The following is a 6043-nucleotide window of genomic DNA, read 5'->3' as shown; positions in this document are numbered from 1 at the left end:
CATGAACTTGATTTCTTAAATGTTTTGATATTTTCTTTCTCAAATATTTTAATTTCAATATAATTGATTTCCTTTATGGTCTTATGCAATTTATTTTATAGATTGAAAACCATTTTTTTTCTGAGAAGAGGTCCATAGACCTGTCAAAAGGGTTCATTAAGCACAAAAAGTTAAGCATCCCTGATATAGACAGGATGAGGTACAAAGTATTGCTTCTGTCCTATAAAGTTCTCGAAGAAGCATGACTTCTTATAGTCCTGAGCCTTGATCCTTTACGTAAGCCAGGAATTTTGCTTACCTCCCCACTAAACTCAAATTACATCTTTCTTGGTACCTAATGCAAAATGAAGGGAAAAAAAAAACCTCAACAGGTCCCCTTATCTCTCAAGGCGCTACTGGACTTGTTTGCCACAAAGTGGTAATACAGTGAACAATCCTTGAGGATAGGCGGTGTTTCCTTCTTTATCTTTGTATCTTTGTATGAGGTGGTTAGCATAGTGCTCTTGATGTAACAAGTGCTTAATAATTATCTATTGATTGATTAATAACTTGTTTTAGAATATCATGCTCATTCTGGAGACTCAATTGTCTCCAAGAATATTTGAAGAAGGTCCAGAGCAGTGTAATCACAAAGCTGGGAGTTTCGAAAATGATGGTGTCTGAAAAAAGGTTTATGAAATGAAAATTATCTAATAAATGTGGCTAATTTAAAGAATGTTATAAGAGCTATTTACATAGCACAATGGAAAGAGAGCCATGCCTGGAGTCAGGAGGACCTGGGTTCAAAACTGGCTTAGACACCAACTAGCTGTGTGACCCTGAGAAGTCACTTAACCCTTAATGCCTAGCCCTTATTGCTTTTTCATCTTGTACTGATATTTAGTATAGATTCTAAGAAAGAAGGTAAAGATTTAAAAAAATAAGGAAGAAATAAATGGATTCATCTATGGACAGCTAAGTGGTATGGTGGAGAGAGAGCGCCAGGTCTAGAGTCAGGAGGTCCTAGGTTCTAATTTGACCTCAGGCACTTCCTAGCTGTGTGACCCTGGGCAAGTCACTTGACTCCATTTGCCTAGCAATTTGTCTTCTGTCTTAGAGTTGTTACTAAGACAGAAAGCAAGGATTCTTTAAAAACAGAGTGTTAGATGGAGCAAAAGAACATAATTTTCCATATGTATGCTCAGGTGATCAGATTCTGCAAATTGAATCTCATTTTCCCCTTCATACCTGGGGAGCAATTATAGCTATAGAGGAGAGGAACCTCCTCTTCCAATTTATGAACTTCCCTATTCCATATATCTCTATTTTGTCCTGTTTTAGTTCTACTGAAGGAGCTAATTGAGCTGACTGTTTCCAGTACCTATGTTTCTAGGCAATGGAAGTTAAGTAACTTGGCCAGGGTCATACGGATAGGCAGTGTCTGAAGTCCCATTTGAACCTAGGACCTCCCATCTGTATGCCTGGCTCTCAATCCACTGAGCCACCTAACTGCTCCTGAGTTCAGGAATTATTACAGGAAGGGCAGTGGAAACCACCTAAAGCCTTCCACTCTGATGTCTTTTCTTTTCTTTTCTCATCCAGCCCACTCACTCTTCAGGCCCACAAAGGAGAATGGATTACACCCTGCTCTCTTGTGGATAGAGAGACAGGGAACAGGTGAGTTTTCATCCCCTTTCTTTGGGAAAGTATACTCTGAGAGGCATGTATTCAGCCAGGGGCGTACTGGATCTTTCTAGGGTTGGCTCTTGAGTGCCAGTTGTTAAATTTTCAGTGTGAGTATTTGCACTGCAAATCAGTTAAAGCTACACATCAGGTCTTAATTTAATGTGCCTTTGATTGGCTAAGCTTAAAGAAATGAAGAGGAAAATGATAATAATGTAGATTAAACTTAAAAGTGTTAATGCATATCCTTTCCTCCTCCAGAAGAGCACATTGTTGAGTATTTACCAGCATACCCCTGTATACAGGGGATATACACACTTTTCCCCTTTTCTAGTATAAAAACCATGAACTCACATTTGTATTAAATTTTGAAGCTTACTATGTTTTTTCTTTTTCTCTCCTTTTTTATAAAAAAATCCTTACCTTCTGTCTTAATATCAATTCTAAGACGGAAGGGTGCTAAGGGCTAGGCAATTGAGGGAAGTGACAGCTGGGAAGTGTGTGAGGCCAGATTTGAACCCAAGATTTCCCAACTCTAGGCCTGGCTCTCTATTCACTGTGCTACCTAACACTCTCCCAAGACAAGAGTTGGAATGGATGAGGGAGAGTGTTTCAGGCTTTAGTGAAAAGCCAGAGAAAATGTCCAGTCAAGATGACGGAGGGTCTTATTTATGAAATAGTCAGGAGGCCAGTGTCACTCAACTGAAGAGTATATGTTGGGGTATAAAGGATAAGAAGACTGGAAATATAGAAGGAGGCTAGTTTATGAACACCAAGCAGAGTATTTTGTATTTGAAACCTAGAGGCAATAGGAAACCACTGGAGTTTATTGAGTAGGTAGTCTTGAGGAATCCACAGACTAATGGAGGAAACAACATAGAAACAATGATGTACCAACAAGTATCCAGCTAAATGGCATACCTACTTGCCTTTAATTAGCAGCCAATTTTCTGGCTAATATACTATTTTTTTTGTTCCTCCTCTGCAAAAGGAGGATATTGGACTAGAAACATTGTAAAGCCCCTTTCAGATTTAAACATAGGATCCTATTGTCCTTCTAGGGACAGTAGGGCAGTTAGGTGGCATAGCAGAAAGAGTGCCAGTCCTGGAGTCAGGAAGATCTGAGTTCAAATCTAGCCCTCAGACACTTTCCAGTCATGTGACTTTGGGCAAGGCACTTAATCCCGTTGGCCTCAGTTTCCTATTTTGGAAAATGAGTTAGAGAAAGAAATGCAAACTACTTCGGTATCTTAGCCAAGAAAACTCCAAATGAGATCATGAAGAGGTGGACACGACTGAAATGATTAAATAGCAATGCCTGTTTCAATGGAATTTCTGCACTCCTGAGCTGACTACTACATTGTTTGTGATGTTTCATTTTCCTTTTTCTTCTTTCTTTTCACAGGTATCCAGTTGAGGAAGACCACGGTCTTGGAGTCTTGCAGTGTCGGGTAGAAGGCCACTACATTGGTCAGTCAGAAAAAGGACACTTGGTTTCAAGAGTTTTTGCTAGTGTCTCAGTCTTTAAAGGATCATGAAGTGTAGTGAATATGGTGATAGAATTAGGAGGATATGGGTTTGAATTTTTCTTGAGACACTTACTATCTCTATGATGCTGGGCAAGTCACAGCCTTTGTTAATTTTACTTTCTTCTTCTGTAAAATGGGACTAAGAGGCATCTTAGATGGCTCAGTAGATAGTGCTAAAATTGGAGTCAGGAAGACCGGAGCTTAAATCTGGCCTCCGTCTTAGCTATGTGACCCTGGGCAAATCATTCATCCTGTGGTTGCCTTAATCTACTGGAGAAGGAAATGGTAAACCACTCTAGTATCTTTGCCGAGAAGACTCCATGGACAGTTTGGTCCACAGTCATGAAGAGTTAGACACAACTAATCAACCAAACAACAAATAAAATGGGGATGATAGTAATAGTACCTATTTTGAAAGGTGGTTGTTGGAATCAAATGGAATCATATGTGTAAAGCATTTTACAAATCTTAAAGTTCTAGATAAATGTGTTTAGAGGGTGTAGCGACTAGAATTCTGGGCCTGGAGCCAGACAGATTTGAGTTCAAATCTGGCCTCAGACACTTTGTGTGACTCTGGGAAAATCATTTAACTTCTGTTTGCCTCAGTCTTAACTGTAAAATGGGTATAATAATAACCTCTACCATTTAGGATTACAAATATGAGATATTTGTAAAGTGCTTGACATAATGAACACAGTGTTACTAATTAGCTATTAATTATAATAATTAGCTAGCTATTATTAATTTTTCAGGAAGAAATGGGTTAAGAAAATGCTGCTTGCTAGGGTGAGCTGTAATTCTTGTTTGTTCTTTTATTTGTTAGAGAGGGAGATGCTCATGGTCCTAATTTATCAATCTGCTTCTCTTTGCTATTTCTAGAAAAAAGTTTAGTTTTGTGAAATCTTCTCCTGTTTTCTTGAGTACCTAGATCCAGATTAGGAGTTTCTAGATTTGGTAATCCATTTCTGTCTCTTGGACTAAAAACCAATATCTTCTGACCAACAGGTTCACAGAATGTTAGCTTCTCCGTATTTAACAAAGGAAAGTAAGTCTTGGGAAACATGCAAACCTTTCTGTCCTTGGATTACATAACTTGCTTATGCTTTTGATCTTCTGTATTTCTTTTATGTTTGCATCCATAGTTGGGAAATGAGAAGGGTGCTCTGAGTGGCTTTAAATAACCCGTCCTATGTCTTGTATGGAATCAGGAAGACTCATCTTCATGAGTTTAAATCCAGTCTCAGACACTTATTATCTGTGTGATCCTAGGCAAGTCATGTCACTCTGTTTGCCTCAGTTTCCTTAACTGTAAAATTAGCTGAAGAAGGAAATGGCAAATCAGTTTAGTATCCTTGCCAAAACAAATCCAAATGGGGTCATAAAGAATCAGATGCAATCGAAATAACTAAACAATAGCTTGTAGGAACAAAGGGAGTGGTGGTGCTCATGCTGGTGAAGATGCAGGGTCAGAACTAAAGAATGAATTTGAGAACAAGTAGAATTTACTTAAGTTGACAGTAGAAAGAAAGGATTTAGGTGAAAGAGTTGTTTCAAAGGTAAGGACATGGAGATCTCCAAATAGAGGGTGAAGGAAGCATTGCGGCCTGAAATTTGAGGGAAGGAAGCTTTGAGACCCAGATAAGAAAGACTCTTTCTCTGTTACAGTTGGGGCCAGGTGGGTTTGGGGGGATTTTCTTAGCTATGGTCTGCCTCTTCAGAACACATGCCCTTTGCCTCTGGTTCTATCTACTGGGGTCCATTTGAACACATCAACTTCCTATTCATTAATTAGGTCCTTCTCGTATTTGAAGATGATTGTCATGCCTCCTCCTCCGAGTTTTCTCTTCTTTAGGCTTCATATACCTAGTTTATTCAGCTAAGATTCTTTATATTCTTTTAAAATTTCATTACAAAACTTGAGTTCATTTTACACTGCTGACTAAGGATACAAATGCCCTCAAATGAAATGGAACTTAAAAAAAAATCTTTCTTTAAGGTTAATTTGACCAACGGGGAAAAAAGTCTAGATAATCAGGGGGTACTTTGGCCTCCACCGTAATTATAATCCTATCTTTTTTTGAAGGTCGACTGTACACAAGGATGCATGGCTGATCAGTGCTAAACAGGAACTTTTCCTGTATCAGACTTACTCAGGTACTACCTTACTTCATATATACTAATGCTCCACTGATTCATTTCACCATTGGATAGTGAATATGTGCCTCAGTGTGTCTCTGATGTAAGTATTAATAAGATTCTCATGTGTGGGTGGGATTATGCTACTCTGTTGGGATCCCAGATTTAGAGAGGACTTGAGAGGTTATCTAGTCCAGCCCCCTTCTTCTAAGAGATGATAGAGGAACTTTATATTGTTGGTGGATATGAGTTAAGAGAAGATAAAAAGTCATGAAGGATTCTGGAATAGGTATATTCCTCCCCCCCCCCACTATCTTGGGGAAAAAAGCAAAGCTTAACCACCCATTTGCCCATCTTTCTTTTACTTTATGAGCACTGTTTCAACAACTCTGGATTTATTAATAGGCTATAAACTGTTACATTGCCACCTGGTGGCTAAATCCCCTGTATTACAAAAATAAATGCTGTAAATTGGAGACTCATTCTTTAAAACGATGACCCCAGAGGCTAGCTGTTCCATTTGGAGCCTACCTACAACAGATATCATAAATAATCTTGTAGCCTTTCCCTAAAGGCCAGCAGTGAGGGGGAATTCACAACATCCATTACATACCGGGATTCCTATAATTCTTAGAAACTCTCCTCTCCCCTGCCCCTCCCCTCTTCTCCTCTCCTCTCCCCTCTTCTCCTTTCCTCTCCTCTCCTCTCCTCTCCTC

The 6043-nt window shown here is 39.1% G+C and overlaps 1 long non-coding RNA gene across 1 annotated transcript; it reads left to right on the top strand.

Moving 5' to 3' along the window:
• Positions 1-1579: 1579 nt before the first annotated feature.
• Positions 1580-4238, top strand: LOC123254367. The gene is made up of 3 exons (XR_006506666.1): positions 1580-1656; positions 3068-3132; positions 4197-4238. It is a non-coding gene; the product is annotated as an uncharacterized LOC123254367 (long non-coding RNA).
• Positions 4239-6043: the final 1805 nt, after the last annotated feature.

The sequence above is a fragment of the Gracilinanus agilis genome, unplaced genomic scaffold, assembly GCF_016433145.1.
Source record: "Gracilinanus agilis isolate LMUSP501 unplaced genomic scaffold, AgileGrace unplaced_scaffold20504, whole genome shotgun sequence".
In the NCBI taxonomy this organism is placed as follows: Eukaryota; Metazoa; Chordata; class Mammalia; order Didelphimorphia; family Didelphidae; genus Gracilinanus; species Gracilinanus agilis.
The sequence above is the reverse complement of the archived record's forward strand: the minus strand, read 5'-3'. Positions and strand labels throughout refer to the sequence as shown.